This window comes from Heteronotia binoei, chromosome 21 (genome assembly GCF_032191835.1).
Source record: "Heteronotia binoei isolate CCM8104 ecotype False Entrance Well chromosome 21, APGP_CSIRO_Hbin_v1, whole genome shotgun sequence".
Lineage (NCBI taxonomy): Eukaryota > Metazoa > Chordata > Lepidosauria > Squamata > Gekkonidae > Heteronotia > Heteronotia binoei.
In genome coordinates, this window is record NC_083243.1 from 85,898,997 (window position 1) to 85,918,042 (window position 19,046).

At 40.6% G+C, this 19,046-nt stretch overlaps 1 protein-coding gene across 1 annotated transcript in view; it reads right to left on the reverse strand.

Annotated features, from left to right (window-relative positions):
* The window catches only part of SIPA1L1 (signal induced proliferation associated 1 like 1), a 347,094-nt gene extending 328,316 nt beyond the window's left edge, over positions 1-18,778 (reverse strand). The window contains exon 1 of the mRNA XM_060262825.1: positions 18,679-18,778. The gene's annotated coding sequence lies outside the window, so the exon portion shown is untranslated. The remainder of the gene's footprint in view (positions 1-18,678) is intronic.
* Positions 18,779-19,046: the final 268 nt, after the last annotated feature.

Here is a 19,046-nt window from a genome sequence, read left to right on the forward strand (position 1 = left end):
CGTTTGCTGCAGGCTCGCTGGTGAGTAATGTTGTGCTAATAACATTTCATCTACGACAAACTGTGGAAGTATTTAGAAATAGTCAGCCCTGATACTGTTTATTATGTGCCTGACACTTATCATATAATCAAGAGGATATTTATGACCAGTGCATTCAACTAGTCATCTTGCAGTAAATTCAACTCTCCTGAAGCACCAAAGAAGCTAACTTGCAAACCAAAAAAGCATTCACACAATATATACAGTATATAAATCACAGAGATGTATTAGTACCATGTTAATTGTGTGTGGCCATCCATTCAAGCATATTTAATGAAGGGCAGTTTCATCATCTGACCCATATCACAATTTTCCTCAGATAGAAAAGAGACACTTAAGCCTAGAAATCTGTTATGCAATTCAATCCCAAGCAAGTTAGTCCAGTAAGAGGCACCGCCAGACTATTTTACGTCTCCAGTACATACACAACAGCTCCTCAGTAGCAAAAGCTAAAACATTTTAGCATGCAATAACTAGCAGTGGGCATGGTTTCCCGATAGAGCACATTGTGAAGATTATGGAATTTGGCATAAAGAGATAAAAATTATCACAAAAAGAGAAGTAATCTGATCAAACAGAGCATTGTTAGTGTTTTGAACTATTATCCTGTTCTTACAGGATTAACAAATGTTACTTTGTTAAATTATCAAAAGGGAGACAGACCATGTTAGCTGTGTTCATCCAAGCTATGGGTATATTAATGTTAGCTTTCTAAAGACAGAGACATTTGCAGTTAATGTGGTGGAAATATTCTGTTTGAGACTTCAAGGATAGTTTATTTTAGCTCACTTCTGATGCTTGATTAACTTAGTTACAACAATATTCTGCAATCGCATAAAAGTATGTCCTACTACAGCTCATAAACAAAGCAACACCATAGTTCTGTGGTAACATATTTCCTGAATAATCAATGTTGTTCATGCATCCTGTCACAGACTACCTCTATGCCTTTGGTAAGGCATTCTGCACATCAATTTACAAAAGAAAATAAGGTGGTGGTTATACAGGATTAATACTGTACACAGGCTGCTATGATATTAAGTTAGGAGGGAAAAGTAAAGAACTTTATTTGGATTTCACAATGCCAATCTTCAATCAGGGAGGGGAGAAATACCAGCACATAGGCTGTAGCTCACATGTGTGTTAACTACATTGGTAATTGGAGCTGTATCTCTCCTCTGTATCTCACATACACTCTTTAAAATTCATGTAATAAACCATGGAAATCAGTCAATTAGAGTCATTAAAAGTATTATATATGTATTTATCACTTATTTAAAATTTTCAGGATTTTTCCATGCCATTCTCTCTAGCAGGTCTTTTTTAGATCAGAAACAGAGGATTTACAGATAAGGAGAAATCCCACTTTCCCTCCCATTGCTTCTTCTTTTCTCCCTCTCAGTGCCATTACTACATCTCCTTCCCACTTCCATCTTAAGCTTCCCCCTCCTCACCATCTTATGATTGCTGTAACCCAAAATGCTCCTGAGCACTACCTTCTGCACAACTCTGCCCCAAAATTAGATAGGATTTTTAAGAGGAGTTACCCCAAATTAGAGAAGATTTTATGTCAGATTTTACAGCAAACATTGGATTTTTCCTGGGTTTGCAAAATCCTAAATAACAGTTGAGGCTGACCCATAGTTCAGATTTACCTATCCACATGGGGCATAGACCTTAAGTATCAAATACAAAGATATCTCCAAAAAAAAGTAGCAATAATTGTAAAGAAAGGAACAAAGTTTGAGTCCAGTGGCACTTTTAAGATCAACACATGAAAGTTTATACCCAGAATAAAATCTTGTTGGTCTTAAAGGTGCCACTGGACTCAAACTTTGTTCTGGTGCTTCAGACCAATACAGCTACCCAACTGAATGTAAAGAAAGGAATTTATCAGATGCCAGTTTCTGGAAAACAAAAACAACTTCCTTTAACCTAGCAACACCTTTCTGAAGCCTCAGCCTGTTATATGTTTTTGATCATCAACAGATACAAGTAGGCACACGAGTGAATTCCAATCCACTATTTGCATCACTGAATGCACATTATTCATTCACTGAGAAGAGCTGTTAAGGACTATTACTTGAAGCACTTATCTGCAAGAAAAGGCATGAAACACATACTATAGCACAGCGAAAGCCTACTTCTATATGCTATCACCTATAAAATATCTAAATGGTATACTCTGTAACAATTTCTTTCTCCAATTAAAAGAGGTTTATAAAAAGTATAAGCCAAAAAGAATTCCCTATATCCTTTATTTTTAATAGTGTGAACAGTCTAGAAAAGGAGATACAATTGTAACAGTAAGGGCAATTCAAATTATATGGAAAGTTCTTCAAGAAAAGTCTGAGTCTCCAGGGGATTTTATTTCCATTAATATGATCTATTTCATCATCACTAATAGTCCTGTCAACCAAGTCTATCTGAACCATACATTTTAAAGCGTAACCCTATATTTAAAAAGCATTACAACAAAGTAGGTTCTGCCTGGCCCTTGCTGAAGAGATCAGCTATCAATAGGGTCTGGTTCTCCAGACAGCTATTGCTGAGTTTGCTTCCTTTGCAAAGGTGGTAAATAGTCATCTTGCTACTTTAGATATACCCAGATAACATCACAGGATGGTGAGAAGCTCACAACCCCTTTTTCACTCTCAGATTTGAACCAAACAATTATCACAACTTCAAAACATCAAAGCTTAATTACGAAAAGGCACTCTGCATACAGTAAAGGCTAGGGGCAGTACAGCTGGAGTGAATTCTGAGACTAAGAACATAAGAGAAGCCATGTTGGATCAGGTCAATGGACCATCCAGTCCAACACTCTGTGTCACACAGTGGCCAAAAAACCCAAGTGCCATCAAGAGGTCCACCAGTGGGGCTAGAAGGTCTTCCACTATGCCCCCCCACAAGCACAAGACTACAAAGCATCACTGCCCCTGACAGAGAGTTCCAACAATAAGCTGTGGCTAATAGCCACTGATGGACCTCTGCTCCATTCCCCTCTTGAAGCTGGCTATGCTTGTAGCCACTACCACCTCCTGTGGCAGTGAATTCCACGTGTTAATCACCCTTTGAGTGAAGAAGTACTTCCTTTTATCAGTTCTAACCCAACTGCTCAGCAATTTCATTGAATGCCCACGAGTTCTTGTATTGTGAGAAAGGGAGAAAAGTACTTCTTTCTCTACCTTCTCTATCCCATGCATAATCTTGCAAACCTCTATCAAGTCACCCCGCAGTCGATGTTTCTCCAAGCTAAAGAGCCCTAAGCATTTCAACCTTTCTTCATAGGGAAAGTGCTCCAAACCTTTAATCATTCTAGTTGCACTTTTCTGCACTTTTTCCAATGCTATAATATCTTTTTTGAGGTGTGGTGACCAAAATTGTACACAGTACTCCAAATGAGGCCACACCATCGATTTATACAGCGGCATTATGATACTGGCTGATTTGTTTTCAATTCCCTTCCTAATAATTCCCAGCATGGCATTGGTCTTTTTTATTGCCATCGCACACTGTCTTGACGTTTTCAGTGAGTTATCTACCACGACTCCAAGATCTCTCTCTTGGTCAGCCTCTGTCAGTTCACACCCCATCAACTTGTATTTATAGCTAGGATTTTGGGTTCCAATGTGCATTACTTTGCACTTGACCACACTGAACCTCATCTGCCACGTTGATGCCCACTTACCCAGCCTCAACAGATCCCTTTGGAGTGCCTCACAATCCTCTCTGGTTCTCACCACCTCGAACAATTTAGTGTCATCTGCAAACTTAGGCACTTCACTACTTGCTCTCAACTCCAAAACATTAATGAACAAGTTAAAGAGCATGGGACCCAGTACTGAGCCCTGAGGCACCCCACTGCTTACCATCCTCCACTGTGAAGACTGCCCATTTATACTCACTCTCTGCTTCCTATTAATTAGCCAGTTTTTGATCCACAAGAGGACTTGTCCTTTTACTCCATGATTCTCGAGCTTACTAAGGAGCTTTAGATGAGGAACTTTATCAAAAGTTTTCTTGAAATCAAGGTAAACAACATCTATTGAGTTCCCTTTGTCCAATTGTCCTTTGACTAATTGTCCTTTGACTAATATATACTGATGTGCCCAGTTTACCCTAGCTTTGTAAAGTGATTCAAGATGAGGTTTGGAACAAGAAACCTTATATCAGACATTGACCCCTATACAGGGCTTTTTTTTGTAGCAGGAACTCCTTTGCATATTAGGCCACATACTCATGATGTAGCCAATCCTCCAAGAGCTTACAGGGCTCTTAGTACAGGGTCTACTGTAAGCTCCAGGAGGACTGGCTATATCAGGGGTGTGTGGCCTAATATGCAAAGGAGTTCCTGCAAAAAAAAAAAAAACCAACCCTGTCCAAAATAATGTCCTGCAGGGGAAATTCTATCTGTGAAACTATTCAGATCAAAAACATAACTCCTTAGTCATCCATCAGAATAAAGAGAAGCATTCTGAGACGTTGCCTCCACCACAACAGAATTCCCTCTCTAAGCATATCCTCTGTTTGGCAGTTTGTCCGTGCACTTTAAGATGAAAAATAACAATCAATGTGGTTTACTCAAATGTATTGCAGGTGCTGTTTCACACTGGTATTTTCACTGCTACATTGTTAAAATGGTGTTTACAGCTCAAGGTCCTGTCCAGGCTAATGTCAAGATACTTGGTTTACAGCTGTATGTAAGCTGAGTGTCATTAAAGCAGATATTCAGACCATAGGTGGTAAGATTGTTACTGAGATGGAGACAAGAACATTGTTTTTCCTAGACTTGGGATAAGCCACCATTTACGGTAGTAGTCAGTCAAAGTTTCAAGATTCCTAGTCAGTATTTTCTCAGTGCTTTCAATTGATTTGTGCCTTACTGCAATTGCCCTGTGTCACACAGCAGGGGACCAGGAAGGGCCTTCTACTGGCTGCCACCATTCTACTAAGGGTCTGTCTGGGAGGGCCCAGAGCACCCACCCAACCCCTGTATCTTCCCTATTAGCAAGTACGTTTTAACCATAACCAAAAAGATGTGACGACCAAGGCATTTTAACAACAGGAAGTTTAACAGAAGTGCTCTAGAACAGCAAATGGATATTTAGTGCAACAGTGAATATGCAAACAATAAAGGTAGTGTAAAAGTAAAATAAAAGACCTGACGCATCTGATTAGACATTCCCTTCCTAATACTAAACAGATTCACCTTCTAGGTTGAGGGAACCCTCCAGCTGCCTTCTTTCCAGAGAGAACCTTTCTCCCTGCGACCTTTTCCAGAGAGACCACACCCTGTCTGTGGCTTGACTTTTTATGCTTTCCTCCCAGGTCCCACCTCCTCTGAGCTAGTTTTCCTTCCAAAACTCTGCCACCAAATCAGAGGGACAGAAGTGATCCTGGGAAATGTAGGCCCATGAGGGGATTTGCTATCTTGGATTTGATTCTCACCAACAAGGAAGAATTGATTGAAGAAGTAGAAATAGTGGGCACCCTGGGCAGTAGTGACCATGTGATTTTGGAATTTACAGTCTTAGGGAAGCTAGACATAGTTAGACTTATAGATTGGACTTCAGAAAGGCAAACTTCAACAAACTTAGAACTATGCTGGGTAAAATCCCATGGTCAGAAATACTTAGGAGTTCAGGAGGGGTGGGAGTTTCTTAAAAGCAAAATACTGAAAGCGCAATCACAGATGATTCCTATGAGAAGAAAAAATGGAAAAAGCCTAAAAAAGCCGAAGTGATAAACAACTCTCTAAAGACTTGAGAAACAAAAAAGACTCCTTTCGGAATTGGAAGGAGGGCCTTATAACCAAGGATGAATATAAACAAATCACCAGTGCTTGTAGAGAAAAAGTTAGGAAAGCTAAAGCTCAGTATGAGCTTAGTCTGGCCAAAGATGCTAAAAACAACAACAAAAAAAGGTTCTTTTCTTATGTTCAATGTAAGAAAAAGAGCAAGGACATGGTAGGCCCACTGTGAGGGCAGGAAAGTGAAAATGTAGCAGGTAATGAAGAGAAGGCAGAACTGCTCAATTCCTACTTTTCCTCAGTCTTCTCTTCTGAGGGTAACAGTGCTCAACATAGCAAAAACAGAACATAAAATGCGGGTATGAAGTTCCAAGCTAGAATCAGTATAGGGGTAGTACATAAACACCTTGTTTTTTAAAATGAAACTATGTCCTCAGGGCCAGAGGAACTGCATCCAAGAGTTCTAAAAGAGATTGTGGATGTAATTTCTGACCCTCTGGCTATTATTTTTTAGAATTCTTGGAGAACAGGAGAAGTGTCAGAATATTGGAGGCGGGCGAATGTCGTCCCAGTCTTCAAGAAGGGGGGAAAGGAGGATCCAGGTAACTACCAACCCGTCAGCTTGATGTCTATACCTGGAAAAGTTTTAGAACAAATCATCAATCTGTCCTGGAACATTTAGAAAGGATGGCTGTGATTATTAAGAGCCAGCATGGGTTTCTCAAGAACAAGCCATGTCAGACTAACCTGATCTCTTTTTTTGAGAAACTGACTATCTTGATTTCAGTAAGACTTTTGATAAGGTCCTACATACTATCCTTGTTGACAAGTTGGTAAAATGTGGTTTGGATCCTGTTGCCATTAGGAGGATATGTAACTGGTTGACAGACTGCACCCAAAGAGTGCTTGTGAATGGTTCCTCATCCTCTTGGAGATGACAAGTGGAGTGCCTCAAGGATCTGTCCTGGGACCTGTTTTGTTCAACATCTTTATAAATTATTTGGATGAAGGAAAAGAGGGAATGATTATTAAATTTGCAGATGATACTAAATTGGGAGGGGTCGCAAATACAGTAGAAGACAGAAACAGGATATAGGATGATCCTGACAGGCTGGAAAACTGGGCTAAAATCAATACAATGAATTTTAACAGGGATAAATGTAAAGTTCTGCATTTAGGTAGGAAAAATCCAATGCATGGTTATAGGATGGGGGAGACTTGTCTTAGCAGTAGTATGTGCAAAAAGGATCTAGGGGTCTTTGTGGATCATACGCTGAACATGAGTCAACAGTGTGATGTGGTGGCTAAAAGGCAAATGCAATTTTGGGCTGTATCAACAGAAGTATAGTGTCCAGGTCACATGATGCGATGGTATCGTTTTACTCTGCTCTGGTAAGACCTCACCTGGAGTATTGTGTTCAGTTTTGGGCACCACATTTTAAGAAGGATATAGACAAGCTGGAACGTGTCTAGAGGAGGGCGACGAAGATGGTGAGGGGTCTGGAGACCAAGTCCTATGAGGAAAGGCTGAAGGAGCTGGGGATGTTTAGCCTGGAGAGAAGGCGGCTGAGAGGTGATATGATCACCATCTTCAAGTATTTGAAGGGCTGTCAACTAGAGGATGGTGCAGAATTATTTTCTTTGGCCCCAGAAGGTAGGACCAGAGCCAATAGGTTGAAATTAAATAAAAAGAGTTTCCAGCTCAACATTAGGAAGAACTTCCTGACCGTTAGAGCGGTTCCTCAGTGGAACAGGCTTCCTCAGGAGGTGGTGGGCTCCCCTTCCTTGGAGGTTTTTAAACAGAAGCTGGATGGCCATCTGATAGCAATGAAGATCCTGTCAATTTAGGGGGGGAGATATTTGTGAGTTTCCTGCATTGTGCAGGGGGTTGGACTAGATGAGCTTGGAGGTCCCTTCCAACTCTATGATTCTTTGAATCCTACAAATAGACATTTTAAAGTAATTCAGTTCCCCTGGATTTCAACAGTGTTAAACACAGCTGGATAATTGTACTGCAGTATTTAGATGACGATCAAGTGGAACAGCCAAGGTGTCCCTGTTCAAACAGTCTTTCATAACTTCAGAAGGCAATCTAAAAACCAAGGACTGACATTTGTATAATTACTTGTTCTTCATCTCATTTCCACAGATTTGTAGAAAAATTACTGTCAAGGAGTCTAAGGCAGAACCCAGTGGGTTCCCAGGGCTAATGTACACAAGTAGCCTAACCTTTTTAAAAAACCTTGTAAGAAGTTTTATTTAATATCTTTCAGAACAAAATGTTTAATCTACAGGCAACACAACACTCTAAAATCACACAGCAAAAAACTCAAGAAAAACTAGCTAAACTACTTAACACATTTCCAAGTTCTGTGTAAGATGGCACAAATCTTAAGTTCTAGAGCCAAGGGTCATAGCTTATGTGTTCTCTATGATGCGGTCTATTGCAATATGAGTTTATCGTTTTGTTCATCAGAATCCAAGCTAGCCCCTTTTCTCCAGGCTATTAGTTCAATTATAGGGTTTTGTTTTCATTTTTTTGCCAAGCAGCATCAGCTGATGATGATAGCCAACAGGACACATTCTTGCTGGAACCCTCTAGAAAATTACCTCATCACTCCGGATTTCCCCCTCCCATCCTGTGGGCTGCAGGTTCTCATGAGAAGCTAATTATCACATTTCCAGCTCTGGACTTAAAGATAAGGACAATGTAGGCAGAGAGTCTCAGTTAGCAATACCTGCAAAATGGAATAAGCCCATTACTATTTATGTTAACCCCTGAGAGGAATCAGGGGTGCTTTGCCTCATAATTACTTTTGTCTGTACTTAAAAAAAAATCCAGATGCAGTCAGGATCAGAAAGCCAACTTCAATAGGTGTTGTACCAACTTCAATAGCTGTTGTACCATGGGTGTTATAGTGGCAACACCCATGGTAAGAGCCAACAGGATGTAGCGGCTACAGCAACACTGATCTATGACTGGAGAGATCTGGGTTCAAATTCCCACTTTGCCAGGAAGCTCACTTGGGCAAGTCACTTTCTCTCAGTCTGAAAAGTCTCATAGAGGTGAGATAAAACGGACAAGAAGACTGCATGCTACTTGAAAAAAGGATAAGATAAAAATCATATAAATGCATTCTTGTTTTCCATCATCAACTGAGCTTTTCCAAGTTGTAAGGGAGCAGCTTCATTTTACTCCTGAAGGTATATAGTTTGGATAATTTGGTGGCTCACTGTGACATGTTTGTGAGGCATTTTGCAGACATGTTTGCAAGGCATTTTGCAGACAAAAACCTACTTGTATCCATGCTGACAACATCACTGCCAAACAGTTTTGTCCCACTGAATTAAATGATTTTTGATTATTACAGCTGAAGGATGTGGACAAACTACTTGGTGAGGTTTGGCCTGCCACCTCAATACCTGACCCTTGTGCATCAAAGATATTAGTTGCAGGGTGGAAAGCCTTGACCACATGGATCTGGAAATTGATGAATCCTTCACTGACAGTCAGAAAAGTCCTGCTGTGTTGAAGGAAGTAGCTATGTGACCACTCTTGAAGAAAATAGTCATAAAATTTAAACTATAGATTGTAAATATCCCTTTCTTGGCCAAAGTGTTTAATCACCTGCCAGCAGCTGTAAGATTAATCCTGGTTAATACATATCTTAATATATGTCTAGATATATTCCAGATTGAATTGAGATCTTGTTTCAGACCAGGGAGAGATGGATAACTTTTTCTGGGGTGAGTGCATCTTTAATATTACTGGCTATATAACCCTTCTGAACCTGTTGGATGAAATGAATACTGATGGCACTGCATTCCAATGGTTCTAAGCTTTGTTGGCTGAGCGATTCCAAAGGGTGGGGCCAATGCAATTCTTGGTAAGCCCCTGGACCATGATTTTTCCATTACAGAATTCCAAGGGTTCAGATCTTATCTCCCCCCGATACTTTTTAATGTATGCATGAATCTACTGAAAAAGGTCATCCGGAGTTGAAAGAAATCCTAAAACCTGCAGCTTAAATCAGATAGGACCATGGTACCATTGCTCAATAGTCACACTGACTTCGGAGATGGCATTCAGCTTACTCTTGGATGCATTTGTTCTCCTCCTGTGGTATTTCACTAGTGATAAATAAATTTTACTGACCATCTACCCATCTCTGGTTTTAGTTATAATCGTTGAACCTGAAATGTCCTGATACCACCTGTTCCCATACGAGTCTGACAAATTTCAAGATCAATCTCTCTGGACACACTTAATAAGAACATAAGAGAAGCCATGTTGGATCAGGCCAATGGCCCATCCAGTCCAACACTGTGTCACACAGTGGCCAAATATATATATATATATACACACACACACACACACTGTGGCTAATAGCCACTGATGGACCTCTGCTCCATATTTTTATCTACCCCCTCTTGAAGCTGGCTATGCTTGTAGCCGCCACCACCTCCTGTGGCAGTGAATTCCACATGTTAATCACCCTTTGGGTGAAGAAGTTCTTCCTTTTATCTGTTCTAACCTGACTGCTCAGCAATCTCATCAAATGCCCATGAGTTCTTGTATTGTGAGAAAGGGAGAAAAGTACTTCTTTCTCTACTTTCTCCATCCCATGCATTATCTTGTAAACCTCTATAATGTCACCCCGCAGTCGACGTTTCTCCAAAATAAAGAGCCCCAAGTGTTTTAACCTTTCTTCATAGGGAAAGTGTTCCAATCCTTTAATCATTCTAGTTGCCCTTTTCTGCACTTTTTCCAATGCTATAATATCCTTTTTGAGGTGCGGTGACCAGAATTGCACACAGTATTCCAAATGAGACCGCATAATCGATTTATACAGGGGCATTATGACACTGGCTGATTTGTTTTCAATTCCCTTCCTAATGGTTCCCAGCATGACGTTGGCCTTTTTTATTGCAATCGCACACTGTCTTGACATTTTCAGTGAGTTATCTACCACAACCCCAAGATCTCTCTCTTGGTCAGTCTCTCCCAGTTCACACCCCATTAACTTGTATTTGCAGCTGGGATTCTTGGCCCCAATGTGCATTACTTTGCACTTGGCCACAATGAACCTCATCTGCCATGCTGACGCCCACTCACCCAGCCTCAACAGATCCCTTTGGAGTGCCTCACAATCCTCTCTGGTTCTCACCACCCTGAACAATTTAGTGTCATCTGCAAACTTAGCCACTTCACTGTTTACTCCCAACTCCAAATCATTTATGAACAAGTTAAAGAGCATGGGACCCAGTACCAAGCCCTGCGGCACCCCACTGCTTACCGTCCTCCACTGCGAAGACTGCCCATTTATACTCACTCTCTGCTTCCTATTAATTAGCCAGGTTTTGATCCACAAGAGGACCTGTCCTTTTACTCAATGACTCTCGAGCTTTCTAAGGAGCCTTTGATGAGGAACTTTATCAAAAGCTTTCTGGAAGTCAAGGTAAACAACATCTATTGGGTCCCCTTTGTCCACATGTTTGTTCACCCCCTCAAAGAAATGCAACAGATTAGTGAGGCAAGATCTTCCCTTACAGAACCCATGCTGAGTCTTCCTCAATAACCCGTGTTCCTCAATGTGCCTACTCATTCTGTCCTTAATAATGGTTTCTACCAACTTTCCCGGTATTGAAGTCAGACTGACTGGCCTGTAATTTCCCGGATCTCCTCTGGAACCCTTTTTAAAGATGGGGGTGACATTTGCCACCTTCCAGTCCTCAGGAACGGAGGCAGATTTCAATGAAAGATTACGTATTTTTATCAGGAGATCCACAAGTTCAACTCTTGGATGTATGCCATCCGTACCTGGTGACATATTAGTTTTTAATTCGTCTATCAGTTGTAGGACCTCCTCTCTTGTCACTCAATCTGACTCAGGTCTTTCAACACCCCTTCCAAAATTAGTGGTTCTGGAGCGGGCGAACACTTCTCATCTTCCACAGTGAAGACGGAGGCAAAAAATGCATTCAGCTTCTCAGCCATTTCCCTATCGTCCTTCAGTAATCTTTTTACCCCTTGGTCATCCAAGGGCCTCACTGCCTCCCTGGCTGGTTTCCTGCTTCTAATATATTTGAAGAAATTTATATTGTTGGTCTTTATGTTTTTTTGCAATATGCTCCTCATAGTCCCTTTCTGCCTGCCTGATCACAGTCTTGCATTTGATTTGCCACAGCCTGTGTTCCCTTTTATTAATCTCACTTGGACTAGCTTTCCACTGCTTAAAGGAGTCCTCCTTACCCTTTACAGCTTCCATTACTGTTTGTTAACCATGCAGGTCTTTTCTTATACCTGTTTGTGCCTTTCCTAACTTGTGGCTTCAGGTTCCCTCATTTCCAGTGACACAAAGAATAACACAAGGCTTTACAAATCTCAGGTACCAATTCACCATAGCATCTAGAAATTTCATTGTGATAACTAGTATATATAACAAACATTTTATTGTTAGTGCTGTGTTTTTCAGCAATTCCCTCTGGAAGTACAAAGGGTTTGATTCAACCAGATTTTTCCACTGGCGAAAGAAGAATTGCAGATTTATACTCCGTCCTTCTCTCTGAATCAGAGACTCAGAGCGGCTTACAATCTCCCATATCTTCTCCCCCCACAATAAACACCCTGTGAGGTGGGTGCGGCTGAGAGGGCTCTCACAGCAGTTGCCCTTTCAAGGACAACCTCTGTGTGAGCTATGGCTGACCCAAGGCCATTCCAGAAGGTGCAAGTGGAGGAGTGGGGAATCAAACCCGGTTCTCTCAGGTAAGAGTCCACACACTTAACCACTACACCAAACTGGCTCTCAGAGGGAGGGAGGGTTTCCTTTGACCACCAAAAGGGCTATATTTTGGATCATGGGAAAACCATGGGCAAAAGCTATGCAGAACAGCAGCTGTAATAAAGAGAGGAACTGGCAGAGATTGAGTAAAAAAGCTGCCTGGGCCCAATACAAACATTGTAATTTTCATGAGAATCTTTTGTAGTATGACACAAATTAAATGTATGTAAACTCTTGTTATTGCTTCTTTGTATGTAAACTTAACTTTATCCTCAGCGATAACTTTACACCAGTGATGCTCAGTGGCTCTGGAGCCAGCTGCGGCTCTTCTGAGCACCATTCCTCAATACCTGCCCTGTGTTTCAGGAAATGAATATCTCCACTGTGGTAAATTTTACAGATTTTTAAAAATCCAACCTAGGCAACTAGTCAAAATTAACCATGATAATTCAGGATTGCTTTCTATACAAAAACAATGCACTGCAATCTCAAAAAATGCTTATAGGATATAACTAGATCAATCTTATGGACTGACTTATTCAGAATGACACTCAAGACCTCACAAAAAAGCCTGAGAAATTATATAGCTCATCTTTCAACTAAATCAGTTGAGTGGAATGGAAACAGTAATCACCATCATGAAGTCAAGCTAAATTTGAATTCAAAGGCTTTAGGAGTCATCAAAAATCCTGAACATCAAATCATTGCTCTCTATCAAAATAAATACTATAATGCCCCCATCAGAAAACAGAGTTAACTTTAATAGCTGAGGACTGAGTATGTCTCTCTCTTCATTGAAATCAGGACCAAAACAAAAGATGTTAATGATTTGTATTCAATTTTTATTTCAGCCTTTCTTTGAGAAGCTCAGAATGATTTAACCGGCTTCCCTGAACCTAATTTTATCTTCACTACAACCCTGTGAGTCAGATGAGGATGGGAAAAGACCAGCCCAAGGTTACCTAGGAACCACCATGGCAGAGAAGGTTGGAATCTCGGTCTCCTCATTCCTTGCTTGACATTCTAGCAACTGCAACACATTAACTATAGTTTATCTAGGTTCAAAAGAAATTAAAGAAGCAACACGCTGGTTAATTGAGAAGCATCCGCCCTCCCCCCCCCCCAAAAAAAAGTAGATGTTGGGAACAACCAAATCATAAATTTCAAGTTAGTGTTCTTCGATAAGGGATATTAAGAACAGCACAAGCAAGAAACTTCATTTCCAGAAGTAACCTGATTAGGTCTGTAGAGTCCAACTTAATGGGGGGGAAAAAGATATACTAGACAACTGCATTTTAAAAATAGGGTTTTTATAGATATAGCTAGCTCATATTAAGTTTTTAATATGGGATAGGGGACAAACACTAAATTTAAAGGACTGTGCACACAGCTCTTCTTGCTAGCATGGAGGAGCTTCCACACTACTTAAAAATCTTAGCAGATCTTACTACCCTCACCTTAATATTATATGGTATTACTTTGTGAACTAAGAATATTTTCTGGCTTGCCCCTACTGTACCTCATTCTATAAATATGCCTCAGTTTCAAGAACTAGCTCCATTGTCACTTGATGTACAGACCAGCCTCACCTTTAGTAACGCCTAGTTATTGTGTTATTAAACTGATTATAAATAACTACTGCCAAATGTATTGAGGCCTACCCTTACAGATGTCAAACCCAGTTAAGTTAACTTTGACAGGCAGAATTAAGCCACCAATTTATAAATATCAAAACTAGGTAATATTCTAGTTAACAGAGATTCTCTAAAAGCAAAGTGATTGAGTCATATCTCCCTGGAAACGTGAGACAGAGAACAATCTGGCACATTTTTCCTTAGATACAAGATGATATTTAACATACAATTAGCTTTTTAAAAAATCTTGAACTAGAACACAATATATTCAAGTGCCTTTTAAATGACTGAACTAATGCATAACACAGAATGATTACAATTTGAGGTTTTCAAACATTTATATACAAAGTTAGATAGTAAACTCAGCATAAAGTCTAATAAAAACCCAACAACAACACACCCTAAAATATTAAGGATGACAGTTTGTACAAATCATTTGGGTTATAAACTGAATTTCTGTTCATCAAGTTCTTATAACTAAGAAAAACTATATTGCATTTCTGGAAAATTAAGAACAAAAAGATTAAATCATGCTTAGAAAATAACATCTATTTAAAAAATCACCAATGTCCAATTCAAGTCCTACATGAATATTTAGAAAATGGTGAAGAGTTAACTGTAGGTTTTTTAAGCAATAAAAACTTCTAGATAATGGTGTGATGTCCAAGTAACACCGAAACAACCATTTTGCTGTACTCTCAAATTTCATTAAAAATCATCTTATGGCTTAGTGATAAAGAAACAGCTTTTACAAAAACCAAACCAACTTGCAAGATTTACCTCTTAGTAACCAACACCAAAGGGTTTTCTATATCACAGTGGGGTATCCTAAATATCCTGTAAGCACTGAATATTAAGCAGCAAGCCCCTTGGTGAAAAGACTGAACTATTGATATGGAGAAAACTGCTTCTTTCTTTTATACAATGGAAATACTATAAATGAAGAACACAAAGGAATTCAAGGGGGCCTCTATCCTCTCTCCTTCTTTCAGCTCTTGTAGATTTATAATCAATGGAAGTCTTCAAGCTTTTCAATTTGTCTTTCTAAAGAAAATGAAGTCATGAACATGTATGTAGAAATATTAACATTTATTAAAGAAAAAGAAAGCCTTGATAGGTTTATTAGTATGGTCAAATATGATCATCTATTAGAATGAATAATTCTGCAAGTATGTACTAAATATGTATATGCCAGATCATGAACACAGGTCAATAAATGCCTAAGTACACTGCATCCAGCCCAAAACTGCAATGGGATGCCCATTAGCACTTCCCACAAAAAGACCAAGCAACCATGCTTCTCCCTAGAGCCATGCACCCTTGCTAGGAAAATGGGCTTAATATTGCTCTAGATGCTCTGTCATATATGAATACCTGTGTGCAAATACAGGCTAGGGTGGGGATCAGGCTACATCAATTTATGTTTCTTTGGTCTAAAATTCAAATCAAAGACTATTTACAAGACATCCATCTCAATTCAAACTTCCACTAATAGTCCAAGACACAATACCAATTTTGTTTAGCACTAGAGATGTAAAATTTCCAGAAATTTTGAAACCATGGAAGAAAACAATTTCCCCCCATTTTTCAAGGGGGACATGGAAATGCTGAGGGGAAATAAATATATGCAATATTTACTGTTCTATTAAAATTAAACTAACTTTACTGCTTTAACAGCCCAACTTACAGGGAGGGCAGTATAAAAATCTAATAAATAATAACTTAAAATACATAATTTATAAGTTACTTGATAAAACTGCATTTTGTGACATATTTGACAGTTTATTCCTGGGCCTTCACATTTCTATTTGGCACCTTAGGAAATAGGTTTTGTTGAACTACATAATTTAATGCATTATGCATACACAGATTAATGCAGGAAGTCAAGTTTATTTAAAACTATATGCACAACATAACATACATCATTCACCCATTTCATACCAGCAAGAGCAACCCGTGAACAGTTGTGTGCTCACAAACCTTCCTATCTGGGGATAGAAAAAGTTGCTGAGGGAACAGGGTAGAAAATCTACACCAACTGTGCAAGCATGGCACATGCAGTACTCATGTATCTTGCATACACCAAATAGCTGAGCAGGAAAAGGGATTCCTATAGAGTCTGCATCTACTTTTCTACCCTGTAGCAGGTCATCAACTCTGATCATTTATTCCACAAGAGAAATGGGGGATTCCTAAAGCAGACCAGTATCCTTTGCACTACCTGGCTGTCTCCTAACAACACCATTTTAAAATACAGCCAAGTTAATCATAGATGATCTCTGACAATTAACCAGCTTGGCACTGATGGCCTAATTCATGAAAAGCTCAGTCAATGAAAATTTAAAATGTCTCTTTTTTATAAGCAACCATTGTCAAAATTTTCCATTTCTCCTTACATACCCTAAGCAGAACCAGGAACTACACTGCTGAATGACTTATCTCCAAAATAAGTTACTCTATCAAGCATGACTACAGACATACTATATTGCACAACCAATGAAATTCAAAAGTTCCCTTACAAAGCTTGTTTACAATTTAAATGCAGGGGGGGGGGGGTCAAACACGAACCACATGTAGCATTCACTATGGTGAAAGAGGGGAGGAGTCTGAGACAAAGTTTCTTCACAAAATGAATTATTTAAAGAAGAACCAGTCTTTCATCCAAACAGACTGTGACTCCAATGAAACCAGACACCTTTACTTCAAAGCAACCAATTTACACAACCCAAGTTTTCAAAAACTCTTTGACATCTAAGACAGAAAACTGCTAAAAGCACCATCAAGAGCTGGTACAGACTTTATTCATGTGAGATCAAATCAGTTACAAGAGAACTGTTTGCAATCTAGGTTTTACTGCAGAAAAATATGTAACAGCAGCAGTCAAGGTTAGACAAGGAGAGTTTCCCATAATAAGCAGAATCATGTTTCCTACCCTGTAATGCAAACAAGCATATTTTCCATAAAATAAGCACAATTCATGATTATTCAACTGATGTGCATATATCAAACACTCCATGGTGAAACCCACTTTAAAAACCATTTTAACAAGAAAATAAAACTCAGTTTTACACATATATTACATTTTCTGATTTTAATTGTCTACCCGTTTTATAAGATCTACTTTAAAGTCCTACCTGCTGACTTCTCCAAACTGCAGGAATACAAAAGCCAAATTTCGTTCTTCAACTCCCTTTCCCACATTATAAACATTTAGAATATTCCCAACAGCATTACCTTTGAATTAACTAATTATTATCACAGTGATAAAACTGGTTCAGAACAAAATGACTACAGCAAAGCTACCAACTAAAATTGCTTGCATGTTCAGAGGAGGACAAAAAACCTGAGGAAGACAAACCCAAACAGTTTCAATGTTAAACTGTATTCACCTTTAAGAACACGATAAAGCAGAAGAGAGAACATTGCTAGGGCAGTGTTACTTGTTTCTGTCCTGCTTTGACAGAGCTTTCCCCCCTTGGTGTTTGATTTGGGTTATTTTCAGCAACTAAGTTATCTTTCTCTTCCAACGAATGTTCCAACCTATTCCCACTCAAAATTCCTTCACGGGGGTTTGGGGTGGGGGGGAGTGAGACATACACAATCCCACAGCTACCGCTGCTCTCTTCTTTCCACTATAGCTCCCTCTCTGGTTCTGCCCATAGGAAAAATAATCAGCTTAGTCAATAGGTTTAGGAGAAATATGAATCCTCGCCTTCATTTGCAGGGGGGGGGGGTGTTACAAAAAGATGAATCCAAGAAAGAGCAGTACGGGGTGAGAAGGAAAGCCAAGTGAATCGTGTTGCCTGTCTTCTTGTTTAAATTGGGGGCTGGGTGAGCGAGTCGGCTTCTCTTGTTGATCAGTTGCAGACAAGGCTCCCATGCTCTCTGCGCAGAGAATATGGGGAAAACGTGGACAGAGATAGGAAAGGAGGAACAGTCTTTCTCGCATACGAATAAATCAAAGAAGCAGGACTTCCCCTTTACTGAATTTGGGAAGAAAGGGGGCGACTCATCATGCCGCAGAATAGGTTCAAGCGCGGGGGAGAGCAATCACTACCACAGAAACTCAAGGTCTCAGGAGTCAATGCGGGAGGGGGGGCGAGAAGCAAGTGAGTGCGCGCAGGGAAAGAAGCGTGGGACAGAAGCTTGAGACGTGGGAAGAGGGGGGCGTGTTTCCTACCTCCCCTCGGGTTCCCATAGCTGCAAGAGCCACAGGTTGGAGGAGGGGGAAGAGAATCTGGGTTGGAGGGACAACGGGGGGCTGGCTTCAGAGCGCCCACACGCCCTCCTCCGTTTGGCATGCGGAGATGGCGGGAGGTGCCTCTCTCGACTCCGGTCCAGCCACACTCCGGGACTGTAGAGCAAGAGCAGAGACGTCGGGAAGCGGAGACTCGAAGCCAGGCCCTCTCCAGCTGCCTTCCCCAGTCCCGCGCCCGTTGCCTGCCTGCCGTTCCTCCTTACGAGAACTCACCCAACAAAGTTGCTGTTGCCGCTTCTGCAGAAACAGCCACTCGCTCTCTCCCTCTCCAATGCCCGGAATGAGCTCACTCACTCACCCAGTTTGCCTGCTCCGCCTGCTTTCCTTCGAACTCTCGCGAGAAGCTGAGGCTCAGCTGCTCCAAGCCGCCAGTGCACGCCTTGCTGGAGAAGCAGGGAGACCGAGAAGCCTGGCCAGTAACTATAGCAACTGCCAAGCGCTGGACCTACGGGGAGGGGGGGGGGGAGAGAGAACGGGTGGGTTGGCCGAGCAGCTTTTTCTGACTGCGGCGGTGGCTTCTGTTTCTACTGCAGCAGCTTCGTCCCCGGCCACAGCAATGCCGCTGTTCTCCGGAAGGGCTC